Below are 19,227 nucleotides of genomic sequence, written 5' to 3'. Positions count from 1 at the left end.
TGAGGGACTGCTATCCCCGCAAGGTTGGATCCGAGCCCGCGGTTGGAAAGGGGTCCCCGGCAAGGGTCGGGGTAGGTGAGACCCTGCTGTCTGCAACCTACGGATGCATCTGATAGGGCCTGAAGGGTAGTGATACCCTTCCTTTGCGGGCAGGTCAGATCGGGTTGCATGTGGGCATCAGCTCTTGATGTCCGCTCAGCAGTAGGGCGCGGGCGGGGTTGACCCTGCCCGCCTTCCGAGGACAAAGGGAGTGGCGAGGACCACTCGGGAAACTGGCTAAGCGCCAGCATGCTACCGTGATGGACTCTCCAAAGCGAGTCATCGATGTTCGTTGCTGCAGGCTACGCAGCTAACCTTGTGGGTGCGATGTGCACTAGCCCCTCTCTGAAGCAATACCTTCTTGGTGATTCCGGAACCTCTCCGGAGAGACGTAGGGTTTGGCGACCATAGGAATGTGTTTTAGTGGGTCGAGGAGAGAGTAGTCCTGGCTTCTACCGGCGTTGTAGAAGAAGGCCTTAACCCCACACTACCCTAACCTTCCTGTTAGAGTGTCTGATGAGCAGATTTATCCCCCTATGGTTTAGAAGGAAAAAAAAATCCCCGCAAGGTTCTCATTGGTAACCCTCTCTTAATCGCCAGCCCAAGTCCCCTGTTCTACGAAACAAGGCCATGAACTAGGATCATGACGAGGAAAAAAATCCTCGATGATCCCCTCCAACATCTACTACTACAACTCTTTAGGAACCATTACACCTCTTGTCTTGGACATCATGATCTTGTAGGCATCACTTCGTAATCACTTGAGTCAGCCAGTAAGCCGGTGATTTCCCATTTCTAGTGTGGACTTGCCTAGGCATGGCCGCTTAAACTAGATTTCGCTCACGGCGGAGCACTTCTCTAAATACCTCGTCGTTGAAGTAAGATGAAGCCCACTTACGATGGCTTGGCCTTAGCCTAGTTGCCTCATCCTCTACCCGCAGCCTGCTGATGTTGTAGTAGAAAGACACTACACCGTCTTCAATCAGAGGTTGCACAGACTGAACGATCACAAGCATGAGACAACGGACAACACACGAAACACCCAGTGGTCCAGTGGAAAATTTTCCGTGTGACGAAAAGATTTCACTAACTGAAGCGGGAATCGTACCCGCACTCCGAGGCTTACGAAACACCTAGACAGCTGGCGCCTCTAAGCACCCACGAAATCCCCTCAAACCGCCAAATGATCGCTGTGAGCGTAGCCATCGTCTACCCTCCAGGCCGAACTACTTGCTAGGATAGGACTTAAAGAATCTGACCTCGCTGATTCGTGAAACGACTTCCCAAATCTACAGGTCGAGCATTGAAGTTACCCGCTGTTACCATCGGGCTTCACCCGATCAGCTCTGCTTGCTTTCATACAGTTTGGCATCTACGTAAACCATCGACCTCCGAGGGGCGCATAACAGCTGCAGAAGAAGACACTTTGGCGACCACGAAGCCGTCGTAGGTAGTAGATACCAACTCCTGGACGGGGTATTTACCCGTCGTTCATATTGCTGCCATTTCTCGAAACTGGACGTGTAATGCAGCCTTGTGGCTCCACATTTCCTGCATAGCTTTCTCCTGGCAGTGCCTTTGCTGTCCCAAGACTTGTGTCCCAGTTCGAAACATTTGAAGAAAGCCTCCAGTGGCTGATATAATCGCCTCCAGCACACTGAGCTTTCCAGTTCACACTGAAACTTTAGTGTCCGAATCAAGGTCACCTGCACCCCTAAATGCCATTTTCGCAGCCCGAACAGTAGTCACATGATCTTCGCACTGTTGCTGCAGTGCCATAACGAGCTCTTCCACGTCCGTGATCTAATCAAGGTTCTCTGGAGAGTCACTTTGGCAATAAATGCCGTCGCATCAACTCCCTTGCCAAAGACTTCTTAAGCCGAACATTTATAGGTGAGGCTCTTGACATGGCTATCGTCACTATGGGGTAAGGGTTATTCCATTGGTACGAGTACGTGAGCTTTGCATCTTGCCTCATCGCTTTCAAGATCTCCAAGTATTTAGACTCATCAGGCTTGATAATCTACTAACAGCTACTCTTACCGATCTCATTTACTTTTTCTTGCGCATATCCATCATAGTTCAAGGGGCGTTCTCCTCATTGGCATTGCTCGCCCTAAAATGTGATGCCTGAGAACACACACAAGGTCGCGACCCTATGCTCCCTTCAATCCGAGACGGGTCGGTCTTCTGAGGTCCACCCTTTCCAGTCTTCTAGAACGCCTGGCTGGGGCTTTTTTGTCCTTTTGTTTCGGGGTTAACACTTTTCGGGCCTTGCGAGTATTGCCGGGTAGCTCCTCCCCCGACGGCTGCCTCACGTGCTTTTGCGACTGCTTCGAGTTTGCTGTTGCATTTAGCACCTTTGTCAGCCTGCCCGCGAATGAATTTCTCCACGAATTTCTTCAGAGATTCCTCCAGGGATTCCTCTAAACAATCATCCAGGAATTCCTTCAGAAACTCCTCCAGGAATTCTTCTAGAGATTCCTCCAGGAGTATTTCTAGAGATTCCTCCGTTAACCCTCCAGGCATTTCCCTAGGATTTCCTCCAGGAATTCCTCCATGGGTTCCTCCAAGATTTTCTGCAGGGCTTAACTCGGGAATACTTTCTGTGATTCTTTCTAGAACCACTTATTTTGAAAATTTCTACAAAGATTCTCCCAGCAACTCTTTATAAGATTCCTTCAGGAATTCCTCCTTGTATTCTTTAAGGAACTCCTCCAGGAGATAATTCAGTTCTTCCTCCAGGAACTGTTTAGGAATTCCTCTTGAAATTGCTTCCCAGATTCTTTCTGGAGTTTCATCAGGAACTCTTCTGAGGATTTCTCCAGAATTTCTCCAAGAATTCCATCTGCGATTTCTTCAGGAATTATTCCTGGTATTCCTCTACGAAGTTCTTAAGGGGTTCATCCACAAATGTCCTCAGGAATTCCTCTAGGAATTTCATTTCATCTTGAGATTCCTCCAGAAACTCCGACAGATATTCCTCTATTTAGAGATTTTTCCAGGAGTTCTTCTGGAGATTTTTTTCAGGAATTTCTACAGGCATGCCTCTACGATATCCTCCAGGGATCCCTCCAAGAATTCCTACAAGATTTTTTTTTTTTTCAGAGATTCCTCTAAGAAATCCTCCAGGTTTTCCTCAATGCATTCCTTCAGGACTTCCTCAAAGTATTCCTCCAGAGATTCCTCTAATAATTGCTTCCGGGATTATTCCAAGAATTCCACCAAGAATTGCTACAGAAATTTATCCAGGAAATCTGCAAGGTATTCCTCTAAGGGTTATTTCCAGAGACTCCTACAGGAATTCATCTGAAGGAATTACTTCAGGGAATCCTCCAAGAATTCCACTAGGAATACTCATAGGCATTTTTCCAGGAAATTTTCCAGAGATTTATCCTTGGATTATTTTTCAGCGCTTCCTGCAGCATTTTACCCAGATATTCGTCCAGGAGTTGCTTCAGGGATTCCTCCAGAAATTCCTCCAGGTATTCCCCAGGAGTTGTTCGAGAAGTTTCTCCTGGGATTGTTTCAGAAATTCTTCCTGGGATTCCTTCAGAAATCCACGCAGGCATTCCTCCAGGATTTCATCCATGAATTTCTCCAAGGTCTCCTCCTCAGGGATTTCTTAAGGGGTCCCTCCAGGAATTTCGCCAAGGAATATCAAGGAACTCCATCATAAGTTATGTCAGTAATTCATCCAGGGATTTCTCTAGGAAATCCTTTAGGGATTCCTTCAATAATTCTACCAGGATTTTCTCTAGAAATACCTTCAAAATTTTTTTTTCAGGAATGCCTCCAGACATCGATTCCTCTAGAAATTTCGCCAAAAATTCCTCCAGGAACATCATCAGGGATTTCTTCACGAATTTACGCAAGAATTCCTCCAAGGATTTCTTCGGAAATTCCTTCGAGGATTTCTCCAGGAATTTCTCCAGAAATTTCCTCAGAAATTCCTCCAGGAATTTCTCATAGGATTTTTTCAAAAATTCCTCCCAGAGTTTCCCTAGAGATTCCCCCAGAAATTCATCCAGTAATTGTTGCAAGAATTTCTACAAAGATTCCTTCAGGAATTTCTGCAAGGATTCCTGCAGGAATTCTCAAAGAAAAACCTCCAGGAATTCCTTCAGGCATTCCTCCAGCTTTTAATCCAGGAATTTCTCCATGAACTCCTCCAGGAAATTCTACAGGAACTACCCCAAGAATCTCTTCAGGAATTCATCATTGTTCAAGGAATTGATCTGGGAGTTGCCCCTGCACATCCTTCAGAAATTATGTCAGCAATTTCTCCAGGATTTTTTCCAGGGATTCCTCCAGGAAATCCTTGGAGAATTTCTCCAGGAAATCCTTGGAGAATTTCTCCAGGAAATCCTCCAGAAGTTCCTCTAAGGATTCGTCCAGCAAAGCGTCTTAGGGTTTCTTCAGAAATTCTTCCAGGAAATTCTCCAGTAATAACTTCAGTAATTTTTCAGGGATTCCTCCAGCTATTCCTCCAGGAATTTCTCTGGAGATTCCTCCAGGGATCTCTTCAAACATTTTTTCAAGGATTTCCCCAGGGATTCCTTCAGGAATTCCTTGGAAGATTTCTCCGGGAATTCCTCCAGGAATTGCGTCAGAAATTCCTCCAAGATTTTCTCATGGGATTTTTTCAGAATTAGAAAATTAATATAAATCTCCCTGAATTCCTCTGAAGATTCCTCTAGAAGCTTATCCAGTAATTTTTTAAAGAATTTGTAACCAGTGGTGTGTTGAAGTGTCCAAGATTTGTGAGATTATCGTGATTTTGTTTATCGTTGTGTTGTAATCTTGTACCAAGGAAGTCCTTAAATGTCTGAACTTGCACACTACCCAACACCCACTGTGATGTAACGCAGCTAGGAGTTCCGCTACTCACCACCAGGCATCGCAGAAGGACATGTTGGGCGGCCATTGTGGGTGGTGTAAAGGGGCCATGATGGGGCGAAATTAGATTGGAGGAGAAATTTCAACGGTCGAAGGAGCGCGCAAAAACCGCCATCGCTTAACTGGCAATTAGCTTGCAACTTTTGAAAGCGAAGGACGTGTTAGCTATCCACGAAATACCAAGTCACCTTGGATATTCTAAAATTCACTGTGAAAGTGAGGTTCATTAAAAAGCCAGTAAAACGGAAGTGCACAATACGGAAAGCATCCAGGTAACTTCGTGATTATTCTGTGCTCAGACCACCTACCATTCTAACCGCCTGCATCATTCCTATAACCCAGGACCCCTGTGCTATAGTTTTAAATAGCCTGTGCAGCTAGTACTTACCTGTACCTAGTACTTACCTGGCCGGAGAACTGCCGAAAGTACGCCTTAACGCTGTGCGAACCAACCAAGGTCCGGAGTTTGGCCCAACCGTCAAGAACGCCACTCCGTCGACCGGATAGACCGCCGTTGGCCAGTTAGACGCCAGATAATAGGGGCGCGGCCATTTTGGAAGCGTGTCCTGGAGTTAACGCGACGCGACTAGACCCGCGACTCGGACATCGAACGGCCGCCCAACCCAACGGAAGGCGACAACGTAGAAGAAAGACACCGAAAGGAAGGACGAAGGAGAAGGTGAAGTAGCGCAGCGAGAAGAAGGGGCCCCGCCGACTGCATAGAAGAAGAAGAAGTGAGGTAGGAGTTAGCCAGTAAGAAAGTGGGAAGTAATAAAGGTACCTAGTTTTGTGTAAAAGCATAATAAAGTGGGTTTTGTGTCACGCGAAGTGTTTAAGTGTGTTCCTTGGTCGCGATAGTCCAGCGCGTACGCCGACCCTGGGGCAGTTGAAGGAAGGGGGTCTCACGAGTGCTGGGCAGGGATCGCCCACTAGTTACAAATTCCTCTAGAGATTTTTCCAGGAATTTCATCATGGAATACTCCAGCAATTCCCACAGGAATACCTCTAGGAATTTCTCCATGCATTCCCCCAGGATGTCATACAGGAATTTCTCCAGGAACTCCTCCTGAAATTACCCCAGGACATCCTTCATAAATGTTGTTAGCAATTCCTCTAGGGATTTCACCAGGCATTTCTCCAGGAGTTTCCTCCAGGCAATTATCCAGGATTTTAACCAGGAATTCCTGCAGGAAATACCCCAGGAAATTCTTCAGAAACTCCTCCAGGAATTTCTCCAGGAATTGCTCCTCACAAACTACGTCAGCAATTTAGAGATCCTGAATCATCCTGGAATTCCTCAAGGGATTTTTTTCAGAAATTTCTCCAGGAATTCCTCCCACAATTCCTCTGGAGATTTATCCAGTAATTTTTCAAGGGATTGCTCCAAGAATTCATCCAAGAAGTTTCTCCAGCAAATTCTGCAGGATTTCCTGTTGGGTCTCATCCAATAATTCTTCCAGGTATTACGTCAGGAATTTGTTTAGAAGTTTCTCCAGGCATTTCTCCAGGATATTCTCTCTTGAGATTTTTCCTGGAATTGCTTCAGGGATTCCTCCTGGAATCCTTCAGAGATTTCTCCAAGAACTCCCCAAAGGAATTTTTTTTTAATTTCTCTAAGATTTCCTTTTCTTTCTTCCTTTATTCTGTTTTTTTTTTCTAGGGATCCCTCCCAGAATTTCTCTAGGAATTTCTCCAGAACTTCCTCCAAGGAATTCTCCAGAAATTTATCTTTAATTTCATCTAGGATTTCCTCATGAGATCTCTTCAGATATTTCTCTAGGTATTCGTTATATTATTTATACAGGAATTCCTCCAGGTATGCTTCCAGAAATTCTGCCAGAGATTCCTCCGGGAATTTCTCCGGGAGTTCCTACAGGGATTCTAAAGGGATTCTATCTATGGAATTATCCAGGAAGTCTTCCAGGGTCTGCTCCGGGAATTCCTAAAATTATTTCTTCAGAAATTCATCTCAGGTTTTCTTCAAAAATTCATTCAGGAGTTCCTTCAGAAATTTTAGAAATCCTTCAATCATCTTTTCAGAGATGTACCCAAAAATTTCTCCAGGTTTACCTGATGATTTATTTTTTATTATTTCAAGAATTTCTAAGGAATTCCTCCAGCGAATAGTATTAGAAGATAATTAAAAAAGGACTCATACAGGAACCAGGAAATTCTAGTCTTTAAAATCCTTAATCTTCCAGAAATTGCTCACCGCTACCAGCACCACCTTGAACCATGTAGATCAGGCGAGTTGTTTCTAACGTATTGTGCAAAATACAACAGCGTGACTGCTGAAGGGTTAAATAATGCTTTTAGAATATAATGTTATTATATTAAATTTCATCGTATTGCGTATAGATATAGAAGCTCGTAGGCACAAATTTGTTAAGGGTGCTTGACCCCTTAGAAATTAAAAATAACATACATTGGACGGCTCACATTTCGAAAAAAGGCACCGAAAGTATTCAAATATCTAGCATGAACTGCTTGTTTCATTATTTAGACATTCTTTTCAAATAAATCATGTAAAAAATGAATGTGGTTCACTACTAAGACTCATTTATAATATATTTCTCCAGATTGAATGAAAAAAGCCAATTATTTGACCATATCTTGCATTGTTGTATGAGCATCAGCTTTTAAATCAACAGGGTATAAACATTCTGACACTTCTTGCAGTTCTTTCACTTAGCAGTCTTCTAACTCATTTAGTAATGCTAGTATTAAACAGGTATACTCCACAGGCATTAGGGCACGTCTTTATTTCAATGCAGAACTATATATTTCAGCTTTTATCAATCCCATTTTAAAGTTTAAACAACCAAAACCCAATATACTTAATTTTTTCATAACATTTTATGCAATAATTTGAACATTTCTATCAATAATTCTGTGCCATGCTTTCAAAACTGCTAATCTAGCTTACGTTTGAGTGTTTACAGAAATCATTTTTCATAAATAAATTTGTTTATCGTCGCTTCTCCTTATCGGGACATTTTTTTAAATATTTCTCTGAATTTCACAAATAAATAAACTTCTTAGGTCAATTACCTTGCTAACACGTCATAAACTAAATGCTTTGGAGTATATACTCGAAATATACTCACGAAATTGCAAAAAATCTATTGAAACCCAATTTTTCATTTACCTCGGCTAAACGAATGTCTAGGCAAAAAATGACATTTGAAGGGGTTTTACCCTCGTTTTTGTTTCAGTGTATATGTAAGTGTGATGTATCACATTTTTATAAAACACTACTAGATATACTATCACTACGATAAAAAAGTTTTATCATAAAATCTTTTGTATGAGTTTCCTGACACATTTTTTGGTCTCGGCTAAACGAATGTCTATGACTGTATTGTTATTAGTATTACTTGTGAGGAAAAATTTAGATTCGAAACTTCGTAATTTCGATCTTCACAAACTGAACTGAACTGAACTGAACTGAAAATAAAATAACGCTGTCCCGTTTTATACACTCATTCCCAAATATGTAGCGCTCTCCCAAATATAGCTCAAAAATCTTCGGAAATAGCTTCGACAACTTCTTTAAAAAATTGGCCGGCATTTATTTTTTTATTATTTCTTTGGGGATTTCTGTGGCCATTTTTTTTTTGAGAATATCATTGGCAATCCTTTTGTAAATAATTTGGGGCTCAACACTTTCTTCGACCATTTCTATGTTAACCCCTGATAGTTCTTTGAAACTTTAGATCAATCATTTCAAAATTACTCAGCCAAATATTCGGCTACCACTTCTTTGGCATATTCCTTGCGAATTCATTCTGAAATTTCTTTGCGAATTCCTTCGGCCATTCTCAGACAATTGCCATTGCTGAAGGAATCTCCTAAGGAATTCAAACGGGGATTGCGGTTATTCCTTGAGAATAGTCAAAGAAATATGAAAAGGGAGTGCCGAATCAATTTCCAGCCGAATTGTTCAAGGAATGCTCAAATTAAAACCATAATAAGCTTCCAAAAAAGACTACCTGAGGAATTCCCAAAGGAATTACCGAAGAAAATTGCTTATGAGATTTGGCTAGAATAATTCCCAAGAATTTCGGCATGCAGTCCGACAAATTGCGTTGATTAATAGTTTATCGTCGCCGACGTTTCGGCTCAAGAAAAATGCCGAAAAATATTCCAGAGGAGTTGTCGAAAGAATTCACAAAGACATTTTTTAAAGACACTACACCGTCTTCAACCAGAGGTTGTACAGACTGAACAAGCACTAGCATTAGATAACGGACATCACACGAAACACACCCAGAGGCCCAGTGGAGAATTTTCCGTTTGACGAAAAGTTTTCCCCGACTGGAGCGGGAATCGAACCCACACTGCGAGGCTTACGAAACGACTAGATAACTGACGCCTCTAGCCTCTAGGAATTCTAAAAAACTTTCTGAAGGAATTCCGAAGAAAAAAACTCCCAAAAGAACTGCTTGAGCAATTTACAAAGGAATCAATCAATTTTCCAAAGACAGTACCAGTGACAGTGAATCTAAAAGTAATTTGTGGTTGTATTTCCGTAAGAATTCCCAAATGAATTTCCGAAGGAACTGCCAAGTGATTTATCAAACAAAATCCCGAAAAAATTCCCAAAAATTACACGTTTGTCAGCAAATCGATTTCCGAATATTAGCACTGAACTGTTAAAATTGCAGTGATCTCGGTATAATATGTGTTTTCTCATTGCTCAGCTGTTTAGATCTCGACTAAAGTTTGAAAAGGTGCTGATATCCCGAAAATTTGAATCAAGTGCAGTATTTATTCTTAAGTTTGCGATAATCAGTTCATTACAATCCGATTGTTATCGGAAGCATTGGATCAGCTTTCAGTAGCTATAGCTTGTTTGTCTTCATTTACGAAATACACCTCTTAACCACCCATTGTACACATATTTTCCATCAACCAGCATCCCGAGCTTCGTCACTTGAGTAAGGTTTGCCGTCCTTGATGGAGCTGCAAGCTGCCTTTCGAATTTTGAGTGTTGTTGATTCCAGAACAGGAATCCAGAGAGGAAGTTATAACCGGTAGGTAGATCCTGTGCAGTTAATTTCTTGGTTTGTTGGTGGAACATCTGCGGCCGGTTCCGAACCGAAAGTGTGTGTTATTTATCGACATTACCGGCGAGAACAGTTGCCTGCGGGTTATTCAACGTACATTACGCGAGCACTGATCCGCACTGACGAGCGACCGGCACCGACGGGAAGGCATGAAGTTAATGCAATGAGCCAAAGTCGCAAAGCACGCGCAACGGCTTTCACTACTAGAAGGGTACGATGTACTTAGGTACGAACTTGATCTTGACTTCACTCAGCGCTCCACCCGGGTGGTTGATGGTGCTGGTTTTAGATCGCCAGACATAAGTCAATCCCAGGTGATGGTGGTTTTGCGTTTTGACACCAGTCAGCACAACATACGCTGCGCAAGGTGCTGGCTTGGTAACGCCTCGAAACATTATATTGGTGTTGTGTAGTTGTTTTTCCCATCACCCGGTCGGACGTATAAAAAATGAGACATTTAAGGTGATTGACGCTTTTCTCTTGAGAGAGGTCTAATAAAGACGCTGACCACACGGTAATGAATGGGAGTGCATCGTGGGATGGACCCATGGTAGGGGTGGTGGGGGTAAAGTGGACAACCTAAGCATTTTGGTCGTTTCCCGCAGAAATGCGGCAAAATCCATCTGCTTTTCCGAGCAACATGGAAGATAATGATATACTCTAGAAATCTTGTAAGGGGTTGCATTTAAAAAATATTATTTTCTTTGATTATTTTCTCCACCAAATCGTGCATCAAAATAGCGTTAAAAAAATTGGTGGGGGTAAAATGGACAATCGATGGGGTAAAATGAACAAGTCGTTAAAAGTTATATAACAGCATATTGTTTCTATGTTTTTAAATACAAACTATCAAATTTCATACGATACCTTTATTTTGTTGTTTTCAAACTTTTAATACAAACTTTGAAACACACTTAAATAATTATTGTAAAAATAGTGTAAAAAACAAGCACTATTTTGGATGAAAATTATATTTTGTTGATATAAAATATTTTTTTATAACTTTTTACTTCAACTATCTCACGATAGGTATGACGGCTGATGATTCTGAAGTTTGCGAAAAAAAATATGAAATTTTGCTGAAATTTGAATCGATTGTCCATTTTACCCCCACGGTCTGATTTTGTTAAAATTATTTCCAAAACTTGTTTTTTTAACAAAACTAAAATTTTTTTTCGGTCAAATATATTCCTCTACGTGGACTTTATTGGTTTAGGGTGTAAAACTTGTAATAATTTGAAAATAACTTACGAGAAAACCTTAGCAATTATAAGCAGATTTTACATCATTTCCGGTTTTTCACGTGATTTTTCAAGTTTTTGTCATCTTGAAGAGGTTTATTTGATTTTAATGTTCAAGATCAGCAAAAGTATAATGATTCATGCTTAGGCATAAGCTTCAATCGTTGAAACATTTTGAAAAACAATAAAAGCCATGAAACTGTACCCTGTCCATTTTACCCCCACCACCCCTAATCAAGACGGGCACCTCTTGCAGCTCTGCGTGCCATTTGTTGTTGCGAGGCGGTGCACATTCTAGAGAGTTATCAATCAACGAGGGAGATGATGAGTTCTTTATTGGCCGATCGACGTAGAAGGTAATTTGTTTACCTAAGTTATCTTTGAGGCTCTTAGGACTGATGGCCCAACAGGTTCTTCTGAATGGGACAAAGAATGAAAAAGTCATTAAAGATGCTAAGGGTTTATCAAGTAGTAGACAAAGTAGACAAGCAAGGAATAGTTCATTTAATTTTTATTTGTTTATTTGTTTTAAATTAATGATAGATAACTCAAAAGACCTGTAACATTTTCTAAAACCACGTTATAGTTATACATGATCAAAGCAACTCATTATATTCAATGTCTGTCTGTCTGTCTGTCTGTCTGTCTGTCTGTCTGTCTGTCTGTCTGTCTGACATACATACATACACACAATTTGTTATTCTAATACCACGCAAGGCATTCGGATCCTACTAACTTGCTCCGAACGGTGTCCTCCCCGTGCCGCCGTTGTGCCATTTAGCACTCCAGCTTTCCGCGCACGACTCGTGTAGTCCCCGACGGTGGATCTACCCTACGCCGACAAAGAGTTCCCCGGCAGTGGAACATCTTCCGAAACCGTTTCTTCCCAGACAGGTGCCGAGGTCTCTCCTGCGATTCCGGTTGGAGACTGGCTTCCGGTTCACAGGCGCCCCGACGACCAAATTCCGGTGCTTCTTCGCGATAGACTCGGTCTAGTCCCCGGCGGTGGACCTAGCCTACTCCGACGGAGAAAAACCCCGGCGGTGGAAGTTCTCCCGATACCGATGTTTCTATCCCGACCAGTAAGGTGCCGAAGTCGGTCCGGCGATTCCGGTTGGTGGTGGACTTCCGGTTCACCGGCGCTCCGACGACCAAAAACCGGTGCCACGTTACGGACGACTCAGTCCCCGGCGGTGGATCATGCCTACCCGGATCGCGTTCCGCCGCTCTCTGGTCTTCGCGCCACTTCCTCTGCAGCGCGGACAGCACCCTCGTTACTGCTCTGTCGACAGCGTTCCACGTGTTTTCATCGCGACACATCTCTTCAACAATGTTGTGGACTGTCACTCCGCGCAGCAAGACGCGAACTTCTTCGAACCTGGGGCATTCGAAAACGACATGTTCTGGTGTCTCCTCCACGTTAACACACTCCGGGCAAAACGGCGAAAGAGCGTGCCCAAACCGGTGCAGGTACTTCCTGAAGCAGCCATGGCCGGACAGGAACTGCGTCAGATGGAAGTTCACCTCCCCATGCTTCCTATTCACCCACGCTGACACGCTAGGGATAAGTCGGTGAGTCCACCTGCCATTCGCCGAATTGTCCCACTCTTGCTGCCACTTAGCCAACGAGTTCGCTCTGACGATATCTCTTACGCTCCTGGTACTTCTGCGTTGGTAGCATTCCACGTCTTCGGCGATGGTGATGCAAATGGGCATCATTCCCGCGATAACACATACTGCCTCCGTCGAAATGGTTCTGTATGCGCTGGCGACCCGAGTGGCCATGAGTCGGAATGCGCTGTCTAGCGCTCTTCTATTCCGCTTCGTACTCAGTGCTTCAGCCCATGCTGGGGCACCATACCTAAGTATTGAGCCTGCTACGCTCGCCAGAAGACGCCTCTTACTACTTCGCGGTCCCCCGACGTTCGGCATTATCGTCGCTATAGCATTGACAGCCTTCGCCGCCTTTCCGCAGGCGTAGTCGACGTGCTCCTTGAAGTTAAGTCGATCATCGACCATCACTCCTAGATGCTTCAAAGCTCGTTTCGATGTGATTACGTGCTCTCCGACTACGATCTCCATCGTTTGGGCTGCTTTACAGTTGCTGACCAGAAGCACCTCCGTTTTGTGATGGGCAATCTGTAGCTTGACCTCAGTCATCCATCTTTCAACAGTGGACATTGATTCCGTCGCCAGCATTTCAATTTCTTCAAGAGTCTCTCCCATTACCGTCAACACGACGTCGTCTGCGAAGCCCACAATGACGACTCCTTTGGGATGTTTTAACGACAGTACGCCGTTGTACATGGCATTCCAGAGCGTTGGGCCTAGTATGGACCCTTGTGGAACACCTGCCGTTACTTCTATGGACCTCTGCCCTTCGTTCGTCTCGTACACCAGTACCCTGTTCTGGAAGTAGCTCCGTAAAATCTGGCACAGATAATCGGGAACCCGCATACTGTGTAGCGCTACGCAGTGGTCCTCAAGCTTAGTGTCTATGCGGGCCAACATTAAATTCTGCAGTGATACTGCGGGCCGCAAAGTATTTAAAATTTAATTTGGATAAATTAAAAAAAAATCAGTGGTACGTCGATTTTGAAATAGGCCATTTCTCCGAAGGTGAGTTTCCCGAATAATCCATTATTATACATTATACAAAATTATACATTACTTTTTTGTTCAATGTATTCGATTGCCACATTCTTTTTATTTATTTTTATTCATTAATTTTAAATTATGCTAATTCTTAATAATTCGATTGCCATACAATTTAGTCAGTAGGGACTGTTACAAAGCAATAAAAACGATAAATATTGCCATTGTTTATTTTAAGATGATTTTTTGTTAATTTATCCTCATTTTGATGTTTTGAACACCAAATTTAGGCCAAATTTGATGTTTTGTGGGCCATGCCGAATATAGCCAAATGTGGGATGGAACAATCAATAAGGAACAGTATAAAAATAAACACGACACTATTGAAATTAAGAAGTTTTAACTATTGAAAAAATACATGTTGTTGTTGTTTGTTTATTAACAGGGATTTCAACCTTTTATGGGTCATTCATCCCGTGAAAAAATATATATGTATTTTCAATTATTGAAAAAAAAAATGTTTTGATTATTGAACGCAGCAATTTATCATTGAGAACAAGGATCGGTAAATTCGCCTCACTCTATTCATATTCACTCCTCTTTGCTGAAGTGAATCGAGAAAGATGCAGCAAACGGATAGTCGTGATCAAACACGCAACCCCATCACCAGTGGGAAGCGATGCACAAGCTGGTTGACATGGATATTCGTGGCCGATCGTCGCAGTTTGGATCGCAAGCGAATGAGTGAATGGCGAATGGTGACGAATGCTGGTGAGCAATCGAAGCGGCTATTATCATAACTAGAAGAGAATTTCTGCATGTAATGTATACGTTGTATTGTTGTGGAAATGCTAGATTAGCAAAGGAAATAGTAAACATTTTTTGAAAACTTCAAATATTCATACGCGCAATATCACTCACGAATCGCATCACCTCTCCATCGCTTGCGATGCCAATGTGGACGTATGTTTAAATTCTATGTATGGCTTCCCACCGTTCGCCGGTGTTTGTTGTCGTCGCTGACAAGCAAACACACACACACACACTAAAGCGACAACCGTTCGCTGCTGACTGTATTCCAGTGTGGAAGAAGATGAAAAGTGGAAATCAGGAACCCTGATTGAGAATGATATCATGAGCTGCCAATTTACTTATTCGCGCTTTCAATATTTTTAAGAGAGCTACCGGTTGGCAAGAAGAAAATTGATTACTAAACAATCAATTGTAGTATTGTAGTAGTTTAAAAGCGCTCTTAGAGTTCCCATTGTGCGAATTAAACGCACGTCCATATTGTTCACAAATTCACAAAAAATATGAAGGATCAATAATTTTTCGTGGCAAAAATGTAGTGAATTTCAGAGTTATTGATTCAGAAAAGCTTTGTAGAGTAAAATAATTCTGCAAGGCGATTTTATTTTCTTACAAGTGTAGGAGTTTATAGTAGGCACTGTATTTATTATAATTGTAAAGTAGGCTTTGGCTAGCAGAATAGAGTCATCCAATGATTGTCATTAATCCTCGAGACGCCAAATAAAGTAGAAGCATCTATTACAAGCTCTCTTTTAACTTCTACAATTCAGAAGTGGGATGATGATCTTACGCGACTTCCCAAGAAGACGAACTGAAGCTGGAAATTTTTCTGATGGTACAGGCGTTTCGAATGAAACCGAAGGACGAACTACAAAACAAGTTGAAGTTATGGATGTTGGTGTATACGTAACTGGAACGCGAGCCGAAACCAATTCAACGGTTGTTGGTAGTCGCGGAGAGGCTAATGTTGCAGCTGGAGATGATGGTGTTGGAAGCTACGGGAGAAACTCATCATTGGCGGTTGACGGAATGGTTACTTGGAACGTTCAAAGATTTTTGCACCCCGAGGATATCCGTAGCCTGATTCCCGAATTCGTTCCAGAAAACATTAATGCAGAGAGGTGGCTGAAGAAAATCGACGGTTTGAAGAACGTGTATGGATGGGAAGAACGAGCTGTGCTTCACTATGCAACAATGCGATTGGGAACGGTGCCGAGAATCTGGTTTGAAGGAATAGAAGAAGATGTCAGTAGTTGGAGTGAATTCAAGCAAAGATTAGTACGGGCATTTCCATCAAGAACCGATGAAGTGGATATACATAGCTTTTTGATCAGAAGGATGAAGCAATCAAACGAAACCTACGAGAAATTTGTTTATGACATTGTGGCCAAAGCAAGAATGGTGAACCTTAAAGATGCGACAATAATTAAATACATCATCAATGGCATTTCAAACTCTCATTTGAGGTTGGCGTTGAGTACTGCTGGACACACATCTGTGGATTCATTGTTGGAAGCAATTTTAAGAAATGAAAATCAGGCAAAAATGCAAGTTTCGGAGCGTGAAAATTTTCCAAAATCCTTTCAAGATCAAATTCAATCAAATGTTGGAATGAGAAGCTGCTTCAATTGCGGAGAAATTGGACATGTTGCAAGAATGTGCTTTCGGAAAGATAGACGACGATTTCACAGAAATGGTGATTACCAGCAAAGATACAATGAAAGTGCAAGAATACCTTTTTCAAGAAACAATCAAAACAACAGTTCTGGAGGATCCGATTATCAAGGCGGTTATAACGTAGGAAAATTTGGCAATCAACCACATGCGGAAGATGATAATTACCGACGAACCAATGGATGCCGCATGGAAAGACTAGCAAACCCAATTTCGGCGGTGGAAACAGATCCAGTGCACAGGGAAGCAGAAGCAGTTAGTTTTGAGCGATCTCAAGGTAGTATTGAGTTTAGAGGTAGGACTATTTTAGAAAAATCGTTTTTCAAAGTTCATTTCATTTATTTAGTTAACATCAAATTCATGATAATACTGAATCAACAATTTGCCGCCATAATACTCGATTTGCAGCTGCAGCTCTCCAACGTCGGTCACGCCCAACACTCGCCAGATCACGCTCCACCTGGTCCGCCCATCGTGCTCTCTGCGCTCCACACCTTCTTGTACCAACCGGATGGTTAGCAAACACCAACTTTGCAGGGTTGTTGTCCGGCATTCTTGCAACATGCCCTGCCCACCGTATCCTTCCGGCTTTGGCCACTTTCTGGATGCTGGGTTCGCCATAAAGTGCAGCGAGCTCGTGGTTCATCCTTCTCCGCCACATACCGTTCTCCTGCACGCCGCCGAAGATCGTCCTTAGCACCCGTCGCTCGAAAACTCCGAGTGCTTGCATGTCCTCCTCGAGCATCGTCCACGTCTCGTGCCCGTAGAGAACCACCGGTCTTATTAACGTCTTGTACATGGTACATTTGGTGCGGGGGTGAATCTTTTTTGACCGCAGTTTCTTCTGGAGCCCATAATAGGCACGACTTCCACTGATGATGCGCCTTCGTATTTCACGGCTCACGTTATTGTCAGCCGTTAGCAAGGAACCGAGCTAGACGAACTCTTCTACCACCTCGAAAGTATCCCCGTCTATCGTAACATTGCTGCCAAGGCTTGTCCTGTCTCGCTCAGTCCCACCTACCAGCATGTACTTTGTCTTAGCCGCATTCACCACCAGTCCGACCTTTGCTGCTTCACGTTTCAGGCGGGTGTACTGTTCTGCCACCGTTCCAAATGTCCTAGCAATAATATCCATGTCATCCGCAAAACATACAAATTGGCTGGATTTCGTGAAGATCGTACCCCGGCTGTTGAGCCCGGCTCGTCGCATAACACCTTCCAGGGCGATGTTGAATAGTAGGCAGGAAAGTCCATCACCTTGTCGTAGTCCCCGTCGAGATTCAAATGAACTGGATAGTTCACCCGAAATCCTTACGCTGTTCTGCACACCGTCCATCGTTGCTCTTATCAGTCTAGTCAGCTTCCCGGGAAAGCTGTTCTCGTCCATAATTTTCCATAGCTCTGTGCGGTCGATACTGTCGTATGCCGCTTTGAAGTCGATGAACAGGTGATGCGTTGGGACCTGGTATTCACGGCATTTCTGGAGGATTTGCCGTACGGTGAAGATCTGGTCCGTTGTCGACCGGCCGTCGATGAAACCGGCTTGGTAACTTCCCACGAACTCATTTACTTTAGGTGAAAGACGACGGAAGATGATCTGGGATAGCACTTTGTAGGCGGCATTCAAAATGGTGATCGCTCGAAAGTTCTCACACATTAACTTGTCGCCTTTCTTGTGGGATGGGACAGATTATCCCTTCCTTCCACTCCTCCGGTAGCTGTTCGGTTTCCCAGATCCTGACAACTAACTGGTGCAGACAGGTGGCCAACTTTTCCGGGCCCATCTTGATGAGTTCCGCTGCGATACCGTCCTTACCAGCCGCTTTGTTGTTTTTGAGCTGGTGGATGGCATCCTTAACTTCCCTCAGCGTGGGAGTTGGTTCGTTCCCGTCCTCTGCTGCACCAACATAGTCATTTCCTCCGCTGCCTTGGTCCTCCGTGCCTACATTCTCTTCGCCATTCAGGTGCTCGTCGAAGTGCTGCTTCCACCTTTTGATCACCTCACGTTTGTCCGTCAGGAGGCTCCCGTCCTTATCCCTGCAGCTTTCGGCTTGCGGCACGTAGCCTTTGCGGGATGCGTTGAGCTTCTGGTAGAACTTGCGTGTTTCCTGTGAACGGCACAGCAGTTCCATTTCCTCGCACTCCGCTTCTTCCAGGCGGCGCTTTTTCTCCCGGAAGAGACGGGTCTGCTGCTTCCGCTTCTGTCTGTATCGCTCCACATTCTGTCGGGTTCCATGCTGCAGCATTACCGCCCGCGCTGCATCCTTCTCCTCCAGAACCGCTCTGCACTCCTCGTCGAACCAATCGTTTCGTCGACTCCGTTCTACGTACCCGATAGTGCTCTCAGCTGCGTTGTTGATGGCTGCTTTGATTGTACTCCAGCAGTCCTCTAGAGGGGCCACATCGAGCACACCCTCGTCCGGCAACGCTGCCTCGAGATTCTGCGCGTATGCGGTGGCGAAATTCGGTTGCTTCAGTCGCTCTAGATCGTACCGGGGCGGCCGCCGGTAATGTACGTTGTTAATAACGGAGAGTTTTGGGCGCAGTTTAACCATCACCAGGTAGTGATCGGAGTCGATATTAGCGCCACGATAGGTCCTGACGTCGATAATGTCGGAGATAATGTCGTTTTTCAAAGTATTAGTTAGATTTTACAATTTTTATCAAGAATGCACAACACTTTTTGACACTGGTAGTCCGATTTGCTTAATTAAAAGTAGCGTAGTTCCACATACAATCACAATTTCTAAATTTACGGAGCAAAATTTTTCAGGCCTTAATAATTCTAGAATTGATATTTTAGGGGTGTTTGATACAGAAATTGTAATTAATAATTTCATTTACAAATTGCAGTTTAAAATGGTGAAGGATACAACCATGGAACCGATGTGCATTTT

The sequence above is a fragment of the Aedes albopictus genome, chromosome 1 (genome assembly GCF_035046485.1).
Source record: "Aedes albopictus strain Foshan chromosome 1, AalbF5, whole genome shotgun sequence".
Lineage (NCBI taxonomy): Eukaryota > Metazoa > Arthropoda > Insecta > Diptera > Culicidae > Aedes > Aedes albopictus.
This window is presented reverse-complemented; position numbering follows the sequence as displayed.